This window comes from Mobula hypostoma, chromosome 28 (assembly GCF_963921235.1).
Source record: "Mobula hypostoma chromosome 28, sMobHyp1.1, whole genome shotgun sequence".
Classification (NCBI taxonomy): Eukaryota; Metazoa; Chordata; class Chondrichthyes; order Myliobatiformes; family Myliobatidae; genus Mobula; species Mobula hypostoma.
In genome coordinates, this window is record NC_086124.1 from 3,701,877 (window position 1) to 3,723,656 (window position 21,780).

Sequence of the window (21,780 nt, forward strand, 5' to 3'; positions counted from 1 at the left end):
TAACCAGTGCATTACACATAAAAAAGAAGCGGTCCCAATACCAACCCCCTCGGAACACCACTAGTCACCCACAGCCAACCCTGTATTCCTACTGTTTGCCTCCAGTCAATCAGCCAATATTCTATCCATGCTAGTTCCTTTCCTTTAATACTATGGGCTCTTATCTTGTTAAGCAGCCTCATATGTGGCACCGTGTCAAAGGTCAGAGGTTTATGCTGTGTTGTTTTATGTTCTAAATCAGAGTGCCCAACCTGGGGCCCGTGGACCCTTTGCTTTATGGTATTGGTCCATGGCATCGAAAAGGGTGGGAATCCCTGATCTAAATAATCAGTCGAGCACCCGAGGGAGCGGCCGGGGCCCATTTCAGCACGCTAACCATTAAACACTACCTACAACAAGTCATAGAGTCATAGAAAATACAGCAAAGAAACAGGCCCTTCAGCCCATCTAGGCTTTTCCATTCAAGGGCATTGGAGTTTTCATACCAGGCTGTGATACAACCAGTCAGTATACTCTCACTGCATCCGCTAGTCTTGCGAGACCATGGATCTGCGCCTGGAAAGTCTTCACTCTCCAGGGCGCAGGCCTGGGCAAGGTTGTATGGAAGACCAGCGGTTGCCCATGCTGCAAGTCTCCCCTCTCCACGACACCAATGTTGTCCATGGGAAGGGCATTAGGACCCACACAGCTTGGCACCGGTGTCATCGCAGGGCAATGTGTGGTTAAGTGTCTTGCTCAAGGACACAACACGTTTCCTCGGCTGGGGCTTGAATTCACGACCTTCGGGTAGCTAGTCCAATGCCTTAACCACTTGGCCACGTGCCCACTCTCCCCACTGCACATCCATAGAATTTTGTCAAAGTTTTTGATGACATGCCAAATCTTCGCAAACTTTTAAGAAAGTAAAGGCGCTTTCTCTGTATTGGCACTTGTGAACTGGGCCCAGGACAGAACCTCTGAAATGATAACGCCAAGGAATTTTGAAGTTGATGACCCTCTCTACCTCTGATCCCCCAGTGAGGACCTGCTCATGGACCTCTGGTCTCCTCCCTCCACAGTCAATGATCAGCTCCGTGGTCTTGCTGACGTGGAGTGAGAGGTTGTAGTTGTGGCACCACTTCAGCCAGATTCTCAGTCTCCCTCCTGCATTCTGGTTCGTCAATACCTCTGATTCGGCCAATGCCAGTGTCGTCGTTAGCAAATTTAATTATGCAATTGGAGCTGTGCCCTGCCTCACAGTCATAACCGTGAAGCAAGTAGAGCAGGGGGCTAAGCTCACACCTGTGCTTGATGGAGATTGTGGAGATGTTGTCGCCAATCCGAACTGACTGGGGTCTGCAATGATGATCCGATTGCACAAGGAGGTATTGAGACCTAGGTAATGGAGCTTATTGGTTAGTTTTGAGGGGATTATTGTGTTGAATAGCGGGCTGTAGTCAACGAAGAGCATCCTGATGTACGCATCCTCACTGTCCAGATGTTCCAGGGCTGAGTGACGAGCCAATGAAATGGCATCTGCTCTTCACCTGCCGTATCGGCAGGCAAACTGGAGGGAATCCTCTCACCTACAGCCCCCAGCTCTTATTTTTTAATCCCGCCCCACCCAAGGTGGGACAAACTTTCTATCTACTCTTTCTATGCCTCCTAAGACTTTATAACACACTTTAAACCACTTTTTATAATGCTGTTTAAATCATCCAAGAGGATTGCAACCTTGTGCCAAGATGAGGCCACCCTCAGGGTGGAGGAGCAACACCTTATATTCCAACTGGGTAGCCTCCAACCCGATGACATGAATATTGATTTTTCCTTCCGGGCAATAGATTTCCAACCTCCTTCCTCTATTCCCTACTTTGACCTTTCACTTTTTCTCACTGGCCTATTACTTTCCCCGGGTCCCTTCCTCCTATCCTTTCTCCAATGATCTACTTTCCTCGCCTGTCAGTGTGGTAAACCATGTATATATGTTGTAACTCGGTTACCTCTCTGGACACACCCCTCTGCTGACTGCCCCTGTGGCTCCTCCCACAGAGTCCTGTATAAAGGTGTTTGCCTTGCCCCTCCCCCTCAGTCCAGGGCAGATACTCACTGTGGAGGTCGTATTGTACAGCGAATAAAAGCCTTTCAGTATTTTACCAAACCTCAGTCTTTTGGAGTAATTGAAGGTGCTTCAGTCAGATTCCTTCTTCTCCAGCCCTTGACCTTTCCTACCCATCTGGCTTCACCTATCACCTTCCAGCTAACCTCCTCCCCCACACCCCACCAACCTTTTTATTCTGGCGTCTTTCCCCTCCCTACCTGAAGAAGAGTCTCAGCCTGAAACATTGACTGTTTATTCATTTCCATAGATGCTGCCTGACCTACTGAGTTCCTCCTGCATCTTGTGTGTGTTGCTTTGAATTTCATATCTGCACTTTAACCTTTAAGTTTATTTTTATTTCGATCTTTATTCTTTATAACTCGAATGCTTTATTTCTGTTGCATATCGCGCCAACACACTACAGCAGATTCCTGATGCACGTAAATGAATAAGGCAAATAACCTTAATCCTTGATTTTACCTTTAGAACGTCACCCCTCAAACCTCCTTTCCGGGCCAAGCCCACTGAATCTCTCCCCATGGTTAGAACAAGTGTTTCTGGTTTAAATGACCGATTTGTGAATAATTGCTGCCTGGAGCAATAATTTCAATGTGAGTTGAGTTGTAAATTCACATAGTTTTAGATAAAATTTCAAAGCTAAGCGTCATTCATAATTAAAAAAAAGAATAAACGGTGTAAAGCGTTTTGTATTTTTACTGTATTTTTCCAATACATTTAATAAAATAAACACTTCGATTTAATGTTTTAAGCGTCAACTCAAATGCACCCCTGAACTTTGCAACATTGGGAGGGTTCCCCATCACGGACCACACCAACAAGTTCAGAGAGGGGCCTTCAAATATAATGTATTTATAAACAGAAGAATCTGTTTTATTTCTTCACTTATCAAGTATTAGATAGCGGTTTCGAGTATAATTTATAGTGGTTATGATGGACAAGTTCTGAAGTGTAAAAATGCAATAGATCCGTAAGATTACAATTTTGCTCATCACCCCCGAACTACAAACCAGCGATTTCTTTGCCCCGACACCACACATACGTCATCCGACAGGAGGCGGAAATTCGAGGCTTGGACTGACAGACACGACAGCCAATGGAGGTGTGGGAGCGGGCGGAAGTTGTTGCGGCTGGGCGGGTCTTCTGGAGCGGGCGTTGCTGGGCGATGGCGGACGGGCTGTAGGCGTTGGGCGGCGGCCTCGGGATCCCAGGCGGGAGCGGGCGGACAGGTAAGCGGCACTGGGGGATTCACCGTGACTGGGCCCCGCTTATAGGGCTCGGGGAGGCCCGTTCTTTCCTCCTTACCCGACCGGCAACTCCTTGGCGGCCCGTCGGCCCACCGTCTCTGTAACTTCCCCCATCTCCTCTCCTTGACTCATTCACAGCCTCTTCACCTCCCTCCCTTCCTTCCCTGTCTCGCCTCACCCCCTCTCCGCTCTCAATCCCTCAACCCTTGCACTCCTCTCCTCACCCCCTCTGTCTCACCCTCCACCTCATCTCATCGCCTCCCATTCAACCTCCTCCTCCCATCCGCCCTATCGCCATCTACCTTCCCCTCCTCCATCCCTCCCTCCTGTACCCCCTCCTCATCTCCCACCCCACCTCCCTCAACTAATCCGCCTTATCTCCACCTATCTTCCTCTCCTCCACCAGTCAATTTATCCACCTCCCACCTCTCCCTCCTGTAACCCCCTCCTCATCTCCCACCCCTCCTTTCCTCCCATCTCTCCACCCCCTCAACTTTCTCTACCTTGCCCATCTCCCTCTCATAACCCTCTCCTCATCTCCATCTCTCTGCATCTTCCATGTATCCCCCTCAACCCATCTGCCCTATCCCCACCTACCGTCCCTTCTTCACCTCTCAACTCATCCTCCTGTATCCTCCTCCCTCCCATCCCCGACCTTTCTCTAACTACCTTCCTCTCCCCACCTCACCCCTCGCCCTCACTTCTACCTCAACCCATCCACCCCACACCCACCTCTCCCTCCCATCTCTCCCACTGCGCCATCCTCCCAACACTCTTTCCCTCCACCCTGGACTCAAGCCTTGGAGCCCATTCACGTCTCTTAAGCCATAGCTCGTTATATAACCTTCCTTTACAATGGACAGGATCTCCCTACAGATACAGGTCGTTGGATAACTGTTTATCCTTCAAGCGCCACTTACAATATCTGGTCTTTGGGTCTGCTTGTGTGTGTCTGGGACAATTAATTGCAACTTCACCAAAATGGTTTTGCTGAAACAGAACGGAGACCCGATCAGCTGTGGTTGCTATTTAAACTCTCAGACTGAACCTTGTTTGAGGAAGGGAAACTTTTTACTTCCAGATTGAGCTCTCAGTTTGAGGAAAACTCGTCTTGCTGCTTTTAATATTGTCTCAAAGATAATTCAAAGTAAACAGCATGGAACTGCGTAATTATTTTTGAGCAAACACTGTGCATTGTTCTGGCTTTCAATGTGTTCCCTTAGCACTCTAAATAGCAACCTTTCTTCAGCTAGATTATGCCCTTCATAAATCAAAGTATGGGATGTTATGTTGAAGTTGTATGAGACATTGGTGAGGCCTAATTTGGAATATTGTGTGCAGTTTTGGTCACCTACCTACAGGAAAGATGTAGATAAGGTTGAAAGAGTACAGAGAAAATGGTACCATGTATAGAGGACCATGTATTGTGGGCACGTGGCCAAGTGGTTAAGGCATTGGACTAGCTACCTGAAGGTCGTGAGTTCAAACCCCAGCCGAGGGAACGTTTTGTGTCCTTGAGCAAGGCACTTAATCACACATTGCTCTGCGACGACACTGATGCCAAGCTGTATGGGTCCTAATGCCCTTTCCTTGGACAACACTGGTGTCGTGGAGAGGGGAGACTTGCAGCATGGGCAACTGCTGGTCTTCCATACAACCTTGCCCAGGCCTGTGCCCTGGAGAGTGAAGACTTTCCAGGTGCAGATCCATGGTCTCAGAAGACTAACGGATGTCTTTACTTACTTACGGAGGACCTGAGTTATAAGGAAAGATTGAATAGGTTAGGACTTTATTCCTTAGAACAAAGAAGATTGAGAGGAGATTTGATTCGTGTATACAAAAATTATGAGGGGTATCAATAGGGTAAATGGGGTTTTTTCCCACTGAGGTTGGGTGGGACGACAATTCGAGTCATGGGTTAAGGTGAAAAGTTTAAGGGGAACATGAGAGGAAACTTCTTTACTCAGAGTGTGGAATGAACTGCCAGCACAAGTGGTGCATACGAGCTCAATTTCAACACTTGAGGGAAGTTTGGATAGGCATATGGATGGTAAGGGTGGGGAGGGCTAAGGTCCCGGCATAGATCGATTAGAGAAGGCAATTTAAATGGTTTTGGCACGGACTAGATGGACCGAAGGGCCTGTTTCTCTGCTGACTTCTCTATGATTCTAATATATCTGGAAGTCGCCTGGGCCTACTAAAACCTTCGGAGCCATCTGTCTCTCGCTGTTTGCCCTTCGGTCCCCAAGTCGGGGGGCTTGTGAAAGCGACACGGAGGAGTGTAATGTTGCAACAGCGAGTCGCTGGTCTCGCTCACTGTTACGGGGGCGATCTCTCCTTTGCTGCTGGGCGAGATACCAGAGTGCAGGGATGGACTGCAGTTTTTGATCGACTCTAGATCAAGTTCTCTATTGCTTGCATGGTCGGGATGGGGGGGGGTGGGATGCTGCTGGTTCAAGTAGGAAGTGGGGGAGCATCAATGCTACTGTGTGAGAGGCAACCTTGGGCTTCTTATCACTTGAAGAAAGTCCTGACGAAGGGTCGTGACCTGAAACGTCGACTGCTCACTCTTTTCTGTAGATGCTGCCTGGCCTGCTGAGTTCCTCCAGCATTTTATGTGTGTTGCCTTGGATTTCCAACGTCTGCAGATTTTTCTCCTGTTTGTGTTATAATCATTCATTCTTTGGGGTTTCTTGTTTTTGTGGATGTCCCTGCGAAGAGTAAGGATCTCAAGAATGCCATTACACCATGATCAGCTTAATGGTAGGGGTGCATGGCATTTTTAAAAAAAACATTTGGAAACCCTGATTGTAGGTCAGAAGTATTATGGAGAAGAATGGCTGTGAGGGACTGAAGTAATTTTTTTAGTATATTTAACAATCTTTTAATTTAAGTGTATTTTTAAAGTTCCTTCACTATTTGAGTAGTTTTGTGAGGTTTTTGTGTGTTTCTAAATACTTCAGGTACTAAGCTTGTACTTAGTAACCAACGCCTGATTTCTGCAGTGAAATGGGGGGTTTCAAACTTAGCCACACTTACATTGAGTTCAAAGTGAAACTGACTTTGGTATGAAGCAAACTCGGGGCCTTCTTAACAATGCAAACTTTTCATTGTTTGATTGCCCTTATGTTAAACGGTTTCAACATGTCAGGTACAGCGCTGTGGAGTGAGTTGGATTGCTAGCATTTCACGTGCCATACTGGGTAATGGGTGGCGGGGTGGAGATTTGCCAAAGGAAGTGTAATGCGCTTCTTCCTCCGCTAGCCTGCAGGTCACCCTTGGGCAAGGTGTAGCACCTGCTTAGCTCTCCCAGTCAGGGTCACATGAAGACATGGGAGCAGGTGGTGGATGTTCGTATGCAAACACTGACGCCACGCAGACAATCTCTGAAGAGTATTGATAATATCTGGGGGTCACTGCCCATAAAAGGCAATGGCAAACCACTTCTGTAGAAAAAATTGCTAAGAACAATCATGATCGTGGAAAGACCATGATGGTCTACATCATATGACATGGCACATAATGAACGAACATTTGTAGTTTCAAATTAACCTCAGTTAATTACAGAAAACCAGCAGTGCAGGGTGCCACCTTTTGCTGATGTTGTTAAATTGTCTCTATCCACAGTTGGATGTAAAGAACTCAAGGTGTCAAGTTGCAGGAGCGATGACAGTCTCTCCCTCTCTAGTGAGAGAGCCTGTCTGAGCTGTTGAAGTGTTGGAATGGACAGTAGTTTTTTGATGGACTCTCGATCGTGGTCTCAGGGGCTTTGCTGTTGCTTGCATGGTGGGTGGTGAGGATTGATGCTTTTGCAGGAGGAAGTGGGGGGAAGGTTGGTGCTTTTGTTACTGGTTGTGTGTGGGGGGGGCCTTGGGGTTCTATCATTTGTCATTCTTTAGGTTTCTTTCTCTTTCATGGATGTCTGTGAAGAGCAAGAATTTCAGGTTGTATACTGTATACATTCTCTGATATTAAATTGAACTATTTGAAGAATCAAGGAGCTATGAGCACCTGGCCAATATTTTTCCCCCAGGCAACATCGAGAAAAAGCCATTGTCGTTATCTGCCAAAGCAAACTTCCAGTCAGTACTGTGATTATGATTGTAATCAGGAGTTTGTTTCTCTTGCATTGAAAATTATTTCATTCCAGTCTCTGGTGTCGCCACACGTTTCCATGGTGACTGCATGTCTTCTACGGTAGAGTGAGGCTGGCTTTGGTACTAGGTCCAAAAATAAAAGTCTGATTCCAGTGCAGAGTTGTTTTAACTGCCCATTTCCTCTTTTGCTAATATTATCGCACTCTCAGCTGTTGGGGAAGCTTGCTTTAGTTAACAGTTTAATTAGTGAAACGTGGTAAAGACCCACTACTACCTTTGTGAGTCTCACTTCCACAGCAAGCTAAAAACCAAGCACAGGGTGGGTGACGAGTGGCACAGTTAGTGGAACTACTAGTGGAAAGACATTCTTGCCATTGAGGGAGTACAAAGAAGGTTCACCAGATTGATTCCTGGGATGGCAGGACTTTCATATGATGAAAGACTGGATCGACTAGGTTTATACTCGTTGGAATTTAGAAACTTGAGGCGGGATCTTATTGAAACCTATAAAATCCTAAAGGGATTGGACAGGCTAGATGCAGGAAGATTGTTCCCGATGTTGGGGAAGTCCAGAACGAGGGGTCACAGTTTGAGGATAAAGGGGATTCCTTTTAGGACCGAGATTAGGAAAAACTTCTTCACACAGAGAGTGGTGAATCTGTGGAATTCTCTGTCACAGGGAACAGTTGAGGCCAGTTCATCGGCTATATTTAAGAGGGAGTTAGATATGGCCCTTGTGGCTAAAGAGATCGGGGGTATGGAGAGAAGGCAGGTACAGGGTTCTGAGTTGGATGATCAGCCATGATCATACTGAATGGCAGTGCAGGCTCGAAGGGCTGAATGGCCTACTCCTGCACCTATTTTCTATGCTTTTATGTTTCTACTGCCTCACAGTTCCGTAACCTTCACTCAATCTAGTGCTCTCTGTGATCGTGTGGGTTTCTACTGGGTGCTCTGGTTTCCTCCCACATTCCAAAGAGCCACAGAATCATTGAGTCATAGAGCACTACAGTACAGAAACAGGCCCTTCTGCCCATCTAGTCCATGCCGAACTGTCAATTTGCCTAGTCCCATTGACCTCTACCTAGTCCATAGGCCTCCCTCCACAACCCTCCCATCAAAGTTATGTGCCGTGTCACATGATGTGGGTGATCATGCTCTTTCCACGACCATGATTGCTCTTGGCAAATATTTCTGCAGAAGTGGTTGGCCATTGTCGTCGTCTTGTGGGTAACCTGTGTGCTTTGTTCAGTGCTGTGGTTTTCTTCCACATCCCCAAGATATACAGGTTGAATAAGTTCAAAGTAATATATTTTCAAAGTACGCATCTGTCATTATATACCACCCTGAGATTCATTTTCTTGCAGGCATTCACAGTAGCACAAAGAGTTACAATAGAATCAATGAAAACCTGTGCAGAAATAAAGACAGACATTTATTATCAGAGTGTGCATCGGGTAACCAATGTGCAAAAGAAGTCAAATTGCAAATACAAAAACAAATAATAACAATAACTAGTATTGAGGACATGGGTAGAGTCCTTGAGAGTGAGTCCATGGGTTGTGGTGTCACTTCAGAGTTGAGGTGAGTGAGGTTATCCTCGCTGGTTCAGGAGCCTGGTGGTTGAAGGGTAATGAAAGTCCATGCCTCCTTCCCAGTGGTTGCATGGAGGTCCATAGATTAATGAACCACTGTAATTTGCCCCCGTTATGGAAGGGAGGGGTAGAATCTTGTTGAAAAGAACCCAAAGAGGATAAAAAATAGGATCAATCTATAGAGTTGGTGTAAAATGGGTGCTTGATGGTCATCCTGCAGTCTTGGCCAAAGGGCCACTTTCCGTACTTTATCTTTGACTGCTCCTCTAATGTACTTTGACAATGTGCTTCGGGGCCACCTGAAGTCGTGAAAGATGTACTATTGTTTGGATTGAGTTGAATGAGCACATTCTACATGAAATGCTGTTGTAGGAAAACAGCATCCGTCATCGGACCCCCACCACCCAGGTCACGCACTCTTCTCGCTGCTGCCGTCAGGTAAAAGGTACACGAGCCTCAGGACTTGCACTGGCAGGTTCAAGAACAATTACTACCCCCCAACCATCAGGTTCTTAACATAAGAACATAAGAAATAGAAGCAGAAGTAGGCTATCTGGCCTGTCGAGCCTGCTCCACCATTCACTAAGATCATGGCTGATCTGGCCATGGACTCATCTCCACCTACTTGCCTTTTTCCCCATAACCCTTAATTCCCCTACTATGCAAAATCTATCCAACCTTGTCTTAAGTATATTTACTAAGGTAGCCTCCACTGCTTTTTTGGGCTGAGAATTCCACAGATAATGAAAGGGGATAACTTCACCCAACTTCACTTGCCCCATTATCCCACAACCAATGATCTTATTTTCAAAGACTATCTCATTATTTCATGTTCTTGTTATTTATTGCTATTTATTTATATTTGCATTTGTTCTGAATCTCCTGCACTCAGATTGATCTTTCATTCCTGTGCCCACAGGAAAATGAATCTCAGGGTTATATGTGGTGACATGTGTACTCTAATAAAATTTACTTTGGAGTTTTTTGAACTTTGAAGTTATGATTTGGGGTTAACAACATTGACACAGGCCCTTGGCAATTATTTATTCATAGAAATGCAGTGAGGAATAGGCTGTTCTGACCCAGCCACACTGCCTTGCAATCTCCCTGATTTAACCCTAACTTAACCACAGGACAGTTTGCAGCGACTAATTAACCTACCAACCAGTACGTCTTTGGACTGTGGGGAGAAACTGGAGGACCTGGAGGAAACCCACGTGATCATGGGGAGAACTTACAAAGTCCTTACAGGCAGCAGCATGAGTTGAACCCGGGTCGCCTGTACTGTAAAGTGTTATGTTAATCTCTTCTACCGTGCCATGTAAAAAGGAGTTGCATGCAAACTAGTTAAGACAAAGAAAAGGTCATTAAATTATATTTTAACATTCAAAGCAGAATGAGTTCATGCACAAATTCTTATTGTGTTTTTTAATGTTACTTTTGTTTAATAAGGGTATGAAATGAACTTAATGAAACCAAGTTTCTGGGTGCATCTTGGCAAATAATAGAGGCGAAAATAAAATCATAAAATGTTCGAGTCATAGAGAAGTGCAGCAGAGAAACAGGCCCTTCAGCCTATCTAGTCTGTGCTGCCCTACCTAGTCCCATTGACCTGCACTGGGGCCATGACCTGCCACACCCTACCATCCATGTACTTATCCAGACTTCTCTTATTGTTGGAAATATTCTGGACCAGAACTACCGAAAGAAGAGAGAATAATGTTCTGGGTTCATACTGATCCTTGGAGACCTGTCAACCCTTTCATGGAAAAATACTGTTTGGACGAGAAAGATATGAAAAACTGTACATTTTTGTGTGAGAGAGGGAGCCTGTGGGGTGTCAATGTTGGGTTGGACTCTAGATGATGGTCTCTGTGGGGATGTTGCTATTGCTTGCATGGCAGGTGCTGGGGGGGCTGAGGCATATGTTGCTTGCTGCTGCTTAAGGGGGGGTGAGGGGGGCTTTGGGGTTCTGACATTTTTCTGTCTTTCATTCTTTGGGCTTTTTCTGTTTTGTGGGTGTCTGTGAAGAGTAAGAATTTTGGATTGTATACGTTCTCTGGTATTAAATTGAACCATTGAACTGTTGTCCTGCAAAGTGGAAGTGAAGTAGAATTTAATGGAATTAAATTGTTTTAACTTTATTTGTCACATGCATTGAAACATACAGTAAAATGTGCCGCTTGCATCAGTAATGTGCTGGGGACAGCCTGCAATTATTGCCATGCTTCATTGCCTGCCCACAACTTATCAACCCTAAGCCTTGCGACTTTGTAATGTGAGAGGGACTGAAGCACCCCGAGGTCATGTACAAACTCTTTACAGATAATAGTGGGAATTGAACCCTGATCATATAGCTGGCACACTGTAAAGCATTACACTAACCTGCATGCTACAGTTGTGTTCGTAGTCTTGTTCGTTCATTATGTGCCATGCCGTATGATGTAGGCGATCATGGTTTTTCTATGACCGTGATTGTTCGTGGTAAATTTTTCTACAGAAGCTGTTTGCCATTGCCACCTTCTGGGCAGTGTCTTTACAAGACGGGTGACCCCAGCTATTATCAATACTCTTCAGAGATTGTGTGCCTGGCGTCAGTGATCGCATAATCATGACTTGTGACATGCACCAGCTGCTCCCGCAGCTTCATGTGACCTTGATTTTGGGAGGGGGAGGTGGGGAGGGGCTAAGCAGGTGCTACACCTTGCCCAAGGGTGACCCACGGGTTAGTGGAGGGAAGGAGCACCTTGCACCTCCTTTGTTAGAGACGTATCATCAACCGCTTATCCTTAATAGAGGCTCGGTATCTGGCTGTAACGTTTTCAGTGCAAAAGCTGAGTGCATGATTTCTTAACTCAACCTTACTTTAATAACCATGTTAACCCAAAGGATCATGATGAAGGCAGAAACACTTCTGACCATTTATTCTCAGTTGTATTATACTTAAATAGGTGCTAAATATTCCATTGAAAAGGTTTCTAGCATCAGTAACTTGAAGAATTGGAATAGTTCAGAATATTCAGAAATTGTTTTGTCATCTCCTTGTAGGTGTTTAATTGAACATGTCTTCATGGGTCATCTGTTAGAAGGTCATTAAGTAGTTTACAGATCTATGGCCATTTAGTAGAGCTCAAAGGGTCTATTCTGTGCTGCATAATCACTGCACAGTGTAATGTGACCAATTAACCTACCAACCGGTATGTCTTTGTACTTTGGGAGGAAACCCATGCGGTTGTGGGGAGAACATACAAACTCCTTAAAGACAGTGGCAGGATTTGAACCCGCGTCACTGGTACTGTAAAGTGCCGAGCTAACCACTACGCTGCCATACTGCATCTTTCGAGCTACAGGGAATGGGGAATGTATGGGCTACCTAGGAGGAAAGGTGTGTGATAGGGTGAAACTGAATGATGCAGGCGATAGTCCTTGGCTGACAGAGTGTGGTGAAGATTTCTCAAACTAAACTGATCTGTCAGGAGAAGTAGGAAATAAAAGTCAAGTTTATTGTCATTTAACATGCATGTCGTCAAACAAGACACTTCCAACCAAATCGATGTAAAGCACTGTAGCACACATAACACAAAATCACTTATGAAAGTAAGGATAAAATCTACCAATGAATTGTGCATAAGTAAACAAAGTAAAGTGCGTAAATTAAATATTGTAAGGTACAGTACAGATTAACCGGTGACACTTCAAATACGATGCGGCAAGGAGCTCAGAAACCTAATGGCCTGAGGGAAGAAACTGTTTCTCATCCTGCCTTCTTGTTTTTATGCAATGGAGTCTTCTATATAATGGTAGAAAGTCAAAGAGGGTGCCAGATGGATTGGAGGAATCCTTGATAATACTAAGGGCCCTGCAGACACAGCACTGCTGATAACCGTTCCTGATGGACGATAGGACGACCCCTATGATCCTCTCAGCAGTTCTCGCATTCCTTTGTTGGAACAACTGGTCCAATGCTTGACTCTTCCTATACCAGGTGGAGAGGCAACTTGTCAGGACGCTCTCAATGGTGCTCCTGTAATATTCGGTTAAAAGCACAATTGAGAGCATCCTGACAAGTTGCAGGGAAGGGGATAGCGGAAGTGTCAGATATAAAGCACTGCAGAAGCTAGAAAGCTGAAATAAAATGCTGGAAATTCTCAGCTTGTCAAGTAGCATCTGTGGAGGAAGAAACAGAAAACTACAGTTACGGGTTGATCATCTTCAGAATTAAGGCTGATTTGTGTTAAAAGTACATTTAGACTAAGATGTTAACTGTCCTGTGCTATCACCAATGGGATCATCAGTTGATCTGCCACCTGTCTTCAGGAGTTTCGGCCCGCTTATGATCAAGACTCCCTCGAGGTGGTGGGCCAGCAGTGCTAAAGCACCACCTCCCACTGATGAGCTTAAAAACTTGGCATCTGCCTCTATCAGTCACTTCCATCCAACAGATAGTCTGCTCTTCAGGTGTCTATGCAACTACTGAAGGGTTTGCAAGATATGTATACACTGTCTGACTATCTGCCCCTCTGGACATACTTGGTCCACACAAATCGAGGCTGTAGGTATGGTGTAGCCGCGAACCCTACGCAGAGCCTACGCGGATCCCTACGCCGTAGCCTAACGTGCACCACTCCCAAAATGTAACTACATGTCGCGGCAACGCAGACCACAACAAGTGTGATTGGGCCGCTTGGTAGCATCGCATTTCCTCCTGCGCTGCAATAGCTTCCCATTGGGTGACTGAAGGGCTGGGAAGGAACTCTGGCTGCAACACTTTCCATAAAGCTTTACAGACCTCCGAAATTATGGAGGACACATTTCGCTTTTATGAAAAAAGACGCTCGCTTTAAACTTGTTTACCCCGAGAAAGACTACCATGACCATGAAGCCTTGCATGGACAGGTGTGTGCGCATGCACGGCGTGCCCGAAATGCAGAGCAATGCAGACACACCAACGCACAAGTATAATTGATCACAATGCACGTAGGCCACTTGCGTAGGTTACGGTGTCCATTTGATGCAGAAGTGTAAATCAGCCTGTAGTCCATATTGTTGCAAGCTTGATGGATTTTCCAACCCCTCGGCATAAAAGGACCCCTGATTTAAGTAATCATGTAAGGTTACCTGCCTGAACTTGTTTGAATCGTTAAATCTCAGGTTGATAAATGAACACATTCAGAAAATCAATTGGCATTTCTCAGGCATATAATTGGACTTTGTGCAATGGTGGAAGAGGTCAAAGGCAGGGAAGGTGAGGAGAAATGAGGAATCAAAGTGAGACAACTGAATCAGAATGAGGTTAATATTATCGATACATGTCGTGAAAGTTGTTGATTTTGCAACAGCAGTTCAATACAATACATAATAGAGGTAAAAAACATGAATTTTAGTGCGTATATATAAAATTATTAAAATAAGTAGTGCAACAGTAGAAATAATAAAAAAAAAGGTAGTGAGGTAGTGTTCATGGGTTCAGTGTCCATTCCGAAATCGTAAGACAGAGGGGAAGAAGCTGTTCCTGAGTGTGTACCTTCAGGCTCCTGTACCTCCATCCTGATGCTAGCAATGAGAACAAGGTATGTCCTCGGTGATGGGAGTCCTTAATGATGGATGTTGCCTTTCTGAGGCATCACTCCTTAAATATGTCCTGTATACTATGGCGGCTAGTGCCCATGATGGAGTTGACTAAGTTTACAACTCTCTGGCAGCTTATTTCAATCCTGTGCATTTGCTACCCCCATTCCCCAGTGATACAGCCAGTTAGGATGCTGTCCACGGTACATCTATAGAAATTTGTGAATGTCTTGGGTAATGTACCGAAGCTCCTCAAACTCCTAATGGAACATAGCCACTGACATATCTTCTTTGTAACTGCATCGATATGTTGCTTCCAGGATAGATCCTCTGAACCAGAGAATCCAGAAACTTGGAATTGCTTACTCTTTTCACTTCTGATTCCTCTATAAGGACTGGTGTGTATTTTCTTGTCTTAAGCTTTGAGTCACCAGAGGAGGTATTGGGTAACTTGGTCATCCAGTCAGTGTTTCTCTTCTCAAGGGTAGAGGAGACCCTGCTATGCTGCACAGAAAAATCAGGCAGCTCCATGATACAGCTGATAGAGTTGCTTGTTGATGTCATCAGATACCCCGGTGGATCTCGAACATATCAGTGTGGAGTTTGCACAGCCTGCATGTTACTGATGAAACTGTATGTGAAACTAGGTACAGTTCTTGCCTCTACACTGAAGGATGGATACGGTTTGTTGGGTTGATTCCTGGGGTGTCGTGGTTGACATACATAGAAAGATTGAGCAGGTTGGACCCATGACTGTTGGAGTACAGAAAATGAGAGGTGATGTCATTGAAATGTAAGATTGAGGGGCGTTGATGGTGGATGTTGTGTTTCACAATAATATCACAATAGCCACCTCCCATTTAAGGTGGAGAGCTTGAAGTCACTCTTCGTCCAATTGATTGAGTATCCTGATAGTCTGCCAAAAGAGGTGATTAAACCTAGAAGAAGAGGGACTGACTTTTCTGAGTTTTGTAAGTAGAGTATCACATCGTCAGCATATAAACTAATAAGTGTTTCAGTACCTCCCACTTGCAAACCCAGAATATTTGGGTGACTTCTTATTTTTAAGGCAAGGAGCTCTACTGCGACGGCAAAAAGGGTCGGCGAGAGAGGGCACCCCTGCTGGACTTAGCGGTGTAGGGGAAACAGAGTTGACTTGTCACCATTAGTTATAATGGAACACATTGGGCTGGCGTATATCAGTTTTACCCAAGATACAAATGACTCCCCGAACCCAAACCTGTACAGTGACTCAAACATGTAAGGCCACTCAATCTGGTCAAAAGCCTTCTGTGCATCAAGGGACAAAATTGCTGCCCCATTAGTTTTCCCATGATCAGCATATATAGTATTAAGGAAGCACCTGACATTGGGAAAGGAGAACCTACCTGGGACAAATCCTGTCTGATCAGGATGAATGATAGATGACAAATACTTATTTAGTCAGTTAGCCAGCATTTTAGTAATTACCTTTCTATCGAAATTCTGAAGTGCAATGGGCCTATAGCTGGCCGGGTCTGTTTCCTCTTTACCTTTCTTTAAAATGAGGGAAATGTTAGCCTTGTACAATGTTCTAGGCAAGACTTTATCTCTCTTACAGCAAGATATCATTCTGAGGAGAAGTGGGGCAAGGATATCACAGAATTTCTTATAAAATTCACAGCCAAATCCATCTGGACAAGCAGCCTTGCTGGACAGAAATGACTTAATGGCAGAAGTTATTTCTTCCAATGTGAAGTCAGAATCCAAGTTCTCCCTAGCAGCGTCACTAAGTTTCGGTATTACAAAAGAATCGAAGAATCGAGCCACGCCACTGAGCATTCCTCCGATTTTAATCCCAGCCTAATCACTGGACGATTTACAATGACCAGTTAGCTTACCAACTGGTACGTCTTTGGATTGTGGGAGGAAACGAGAACACCCGGAGGAAACCCACATGGTCCTAAACTCTTTACAGACAATGATTGGAATTGAACCCCAGTCGCCTGCACTGTGAAGTGTTATGCTAACCACTACACTACCCTGCCGCCCCCAGTGTGAATACTCAGTGTGGTGGAGGTATAGAAGGAGACTAGCAGATATAGAAGCCACAAGGGAGTCTAGGGGCATGGTGAGAGAATGGAAGGGTGTTGTATTGGCCATGACTAGATCTGTCACAATTCAGTTGGCTTCCTCTTGCTCTCCTATGGTGGGGGGGGCGGCGCCCGGGGGGTGGGGAGAGGAATAGAAGAGTGAGCTGGGAATGCTGAAGGTATTTGTGGTGGCAGTGAACATGGTGGAAATTGGGAACTAATTCACCAAATATAGCGATTAGTGGGGTGGAAGGAGAATCCAAGGAATCTAGCTATGTTCAGTGTGCAGTGAGTGTGAGAGAGCGGAAGTACAGGAAAAGGCACTTGATCCCTATCAGTTCTGGAGGAGTGGAAACCGTGGTTATAAAAAGAGAGAATATCTGGGAAGTACGTGTGTGTGTGTGTGTGTGTGTGTGTGTGTGTGTGTATAAAGTTTTGTTACTAGAGAAAGAGAAACAAGAAAGAAATACTATCAGGAAGTTGGGTCGGAGGAGGTACCATCAAGATGCTTATGGCTTTAAAAATGGACGTTTGTTGGATGGTTCCTGAGATGAGGGAAATTTGAAAGGCACAGGAAGAGCCCACGATGGACCCTACAAAATTGTAGCAGGGTGGAAATAGACAGTGTATTTACAGGAGCAGAAGGCAATTCAGCTATCAGTGCACCAGGTATAGTGAGGGTGGATCCTAAATAGGATTGGGACAACACACATAAAAGTTGCTAGTGAACGCAGCAGGCCAGGCAGCATCTCTAGGAAGAGGTGCAGTCGACGTTTCAGGCCGAGACCCTTTGTCAGGACAAGAATCTTTCCACACAGATGTGACCAATTTGGGCTCTGTAGCTACATTTTTTGATTAGAGGAAAGAGATAATTTATTTATTCAATTTCATGGTAAGGTGTCTCACACAAAATGCTGCAGGAGCTCAGCAGGTTGGGCAGCATCTATGGAGGGGAAATATACAGTCCTGATGAAGAACCTCAACTGGACTATCTATTCCCCTCCGTAGATGCTGTCTGACCCGAGTTCCTCCCGCATTTTGTGTGTGTTACTCTGGATTTCCGGCATAGAACGTAGCAGTTCATGAACAGGCCCTTTGGCCCACAGTGTTGTGCCGAACCAGCAAAAAAGTAAATCTAACCCACCCTCCCAAAAAAAACTAATCCCTCTAACTACACAGTGTTCACATCCATCCATCTTCCTCACAATCACGTGCCTATCTAAAAGTCATTTAAAAGCCTCTATATATTTGCCTCTACCACCATATCAGGCAGGTTCTGAAGAATCTCTTGTGTTTATGGAAGGGTCTGTGTTAATTAGAGGCAAAAGGACCTCAAATTATTTTTCCCACCAAACTATTTGGAAAGGTGCTATACTTGTGTTCTTTTGATAAAGTTATGTGTTATATTCTGGACATCTTGTATCCAGTACTTAGGAAAACATCACATACTTCATATGACATTTTTTTCTGTTGAATTGTGATGGATGGCAAAATCCAGGGATTGTTGGAGATGTCACAGAGTTGCTCTTTATTCTTGAGACCAGCGACTGGAGAGCACTTAACCAATCAAGAGAGCAGTGTTCCAACATTGGCAAGCACAGTGAAATATAACTCAATGCATAAAGCAAGGAATGAATATGAATGCCTACAGTTCTAACCATAGTCCCCATAAAGCAGCAAACAGCCCAGGCCTTGTTTATCAAATGGCATGGAATTTAAAAACATTGTGTTCACTGGAATTCAGAAGAATTACTGGGGGGCGGGGGGAGGTGGAGAGGACTCTCATTGAAACCTACCATATATTGGAAGGCCTAGTTAGAGGGGACATGGAGAAGATGTTTCCTATCGTGGTACAATCTAGGACCAAAGGGCACAGCATCAGTATAGAACGGACCCCTCAGTCAATGGTATTGGTCCACGGATTAAAAAATGTTGAGAACACCTGGTATAGAAGGACGTCCCTTTACAACAGACGTGAGGTGGAATTTCTTTAGTCAGGGGGTAGTGAATCTCTGGAATTCATTGCCACAGGTGGCTGTGGAGGCCCAGTCATTGGGTATACTTAAAGCAGAAGTTGAGTGGTTCAAGATTAGATTATGAGAACACTCAGTCCTCTTGTATTGTCATTTAGAAATGCATACATGCATTAGGAAATGATACAATGTTTCTCTGGAGTGATATGACAGAAAACAGGACAGATCAAAGACTAACACGAACAGAACCACATAATTATAACATATAGTTACAACAGTGCAAAGCAATACCATAATTTGATGAAGAACAGATCATGGGCACAGTAAAAAAAAAAGTCTCAAAGTCCCGAGTCGATCGACTCCCGAGTCCCTGATAGTAGGCGGCAAAAGGGAGAAATTCCCTCCCATAAACCTCCAGGCACCGTCAACTTGCTGATACCTTAGAAGCAGCCGACACCGAGTCCATCCGTCCGAAAACTCCGAGCTTCCGACCAGCCTCTCTGATACAGCCTCCCGAACACCTTCGACCTCTCCCCGGCCGCTGAAGCATGCAAAGCCGAGGATTTCGGGGCCTTCAGCTCCGGAGATTCCGGTTACCACACAGTAGCAGTGGCAGCGAAGCCTGATGTTCCTCCGCACTCTCACGTCCGTCTCCATCAAATCAGAATTGTGCACGGTCCCTACTTGACAGATAACAGATATTCATCACCGAAGTGACCGCGCGCGCTGCTGTTGCGCTGCCATCTTCTCCCCCCATTGTCATAGTCATACTTTATTGATCCTGAGGGAAATTGGTTTTTATTACAATTGCACCATAAATAATTAAATAATATGTAAATTATGCCAGGAAATAAGTCCAGGACCAGCCTATTGGCTCAGGGTGTCTGACCCTCCAAGGGAGGAGTTGTAAAGTTTGATGGCCAGAGGCAGGAATGACTTCCTATGACGCTCAGTGTTGCATCTCGGTGGAACGAGTCTCTGGCTGAATGTACTCCTGTGCCCAACCAGTACATTATGTAGTGGATGGGAGACATTGTCCAAGATGGCATGCAACTTGGACAGCATCCTTTTTTCAGACACCACCGTCAGAGCGTCCAGTTCCATCCCCACAACATCACTGGCCTTACGAATGAGTTTGTTGATTCTGTTGGTGTTTGCTACCCTCATCCTGCTGCCCCAGCACACAACGGCAAACATGATCGCACTGGCCACCACAGACTCGTAGAACATCCTCAGCATCGTCCGGCAGATGTTAAAGGACCTCTGTCTCCTCAGGAAATAGAGACGGCTCTGACCCTTCTTGTAGACCGCCTCGGTGTTCTTTGACCAGTCCAGTTTATTGTCAATTCATATCCCCAGGTATTTGTAATCCTCTACCATGTCCACACTGACCCCCTGGATGGAAACAGGGGTCACCGGTGCCTTAGCCCTCCTCAGGTCCACCACCAGCTCCTTAGTCTTCTTCACATTAAGATAATTCTGCTCACACCGTGTGACAAAGTTTCCTACCGTAGCCCTGTACTCAGTCTCATCTCCCTTGCTGATGCATCTGACTATGGCAGAGACATCAGAAAACTTCTGAGGATGACAAGACTCTGTGCAGTAGTTGAAGTCCGAGGTGTAAATGGTGAAGAGAAAGGGAGACAAGACAGTCCCCTGTGGAGCCCCAGTGCTGTTGATCACTCTGTTGGACACACAGTGTTGCAAGCACACATACTGTGGTAGTAAGGGTGTCAAAGGTTACAGGATTGAGTTCAAGAGCCGAGAGGTAATGTTACAGCTATATAGGACCCTGGTGAGACCCCACTTGGAGTACGGAGCTCAGTTCTGGTCATCTCACTGCAGGAAAGATGTGGAAACTATAGAAAGGGTGCAGAGGAGACTTACAAGGATGTTGCCTGGATTGGGGAGCATGCCTTATGAGAATAGGTTGAGTGAACTTGGCCTTTTCTCTGTGGAGCAATAGAGGGTGAGAGGTGACCTGATAGAGGTGTGTAAGATGATAGGTGTTGATTGTGTGGATAGTCAGAGGCTTTTTCCCAGGCTGAAATGGCTAACACAAGCCGGCACAGTTTTAAGGTGCTTGGAAGAAGGTATAGAGGAGATGTCAGGGGTAAGTTTTTTACGCAGTGAGTGGTGAGTGCGTGGAATGGGCTGCTGGCAACGGTGGTGGAGGCAGATACGATAGGGTCTTTTAAGAGACTCCTGGATAGGTACATGGAGCTTAGAAAAATAGAGGACTATGGGTAACCGGAGGTAATTTCTAAAGTAAGTACATGTTTGGCACAGCATTGTGGGCCAAACGGCCTGTATAGTGCTGCAAGTTTTCTGCTTTCAAGTGATGTAGCTAACCAAGAGGCTACAAGTTGACTCTTGGTGGTTGACAGATAGTGGTCTAGTTAGTTTAAATAGTGCTCCAACATATGCCAGAGTTTCAGCACTGTAGATGGGTGGGGCAAGTAAAACTCTGCACTCTCCTAACAGGAAGTAAATGTGCCGGCGGTTCAGAGCAGAGAACTGTGTGGGGGAAGGGAAACAACAGGTCTTTCTTCATTGCTTTTGTCAGCTGTCTGTGTAGGTTGGGAGGGACGCAATGAAAATTCATTACCAGCGGCTTACGGCAAATTCTGTCTATCAAAACCTGAATGTTTTGGAGATCCGTTCAGATGTCTGGAAACCAGGAATAAATGTCCCCAATTTTCCCACAGATTTTCAAAACCATTTTGTTACTTTTAAATGCAAAGCTGTGGGATTTTTGTAATTATTGGTTGGGGCTGGAGCTACGGGACTGTAGGAGCTGGCTGGTATTTAAGGAAACTTCAGTTTTGCAGTGTGGAGGAAATAGCAGCAGCGCGTCACACAACTGGTGAATAACCACTGAGGTTGTTTTTGACACCTTAACTGAAACATTGAAAGTTTGATTCTACAGAATACCAACTTCTTGCCTTCTCATTTATGCCGTTAATGCTTTTGTTTTAAATTGCGTTTTTGGAAGGATCCTTTGGTTTTGCACAAACTTGGCTGCATTCATGCAGCCCATGAAATGTTACTTTGCTCAAAGCCACAAGATGATTTTCTTGTAAATCTTTCACTGCCTTAAATTTTTTCATTTGACCATGTTGGTTCTAAG

General features: G+C 45.2%; 1 protein-coding gene across 1 annotated transcript in view; it reads left to right on the forward strand.

The window, feature by feature from the left end:
• Nucleotides 1-3,212: 3,212 nt before the first annotated feature.
• wasf2 (WASP family member 2) overlaps nucleotides 3,213-21,780 on the forward strand; it is a 72,774-nt gene continuing 54,206 nt past the window's right edge. The window contains exon 1 of the mRNA XM_063034827.1: nucleotides 3,213-3,327. The gene's annotated coding sequence lies outside the window, so the exon portion shown is untranslated. The remainder of the gene's footprint in view (nucleotides 3,328-21,780) is intronic.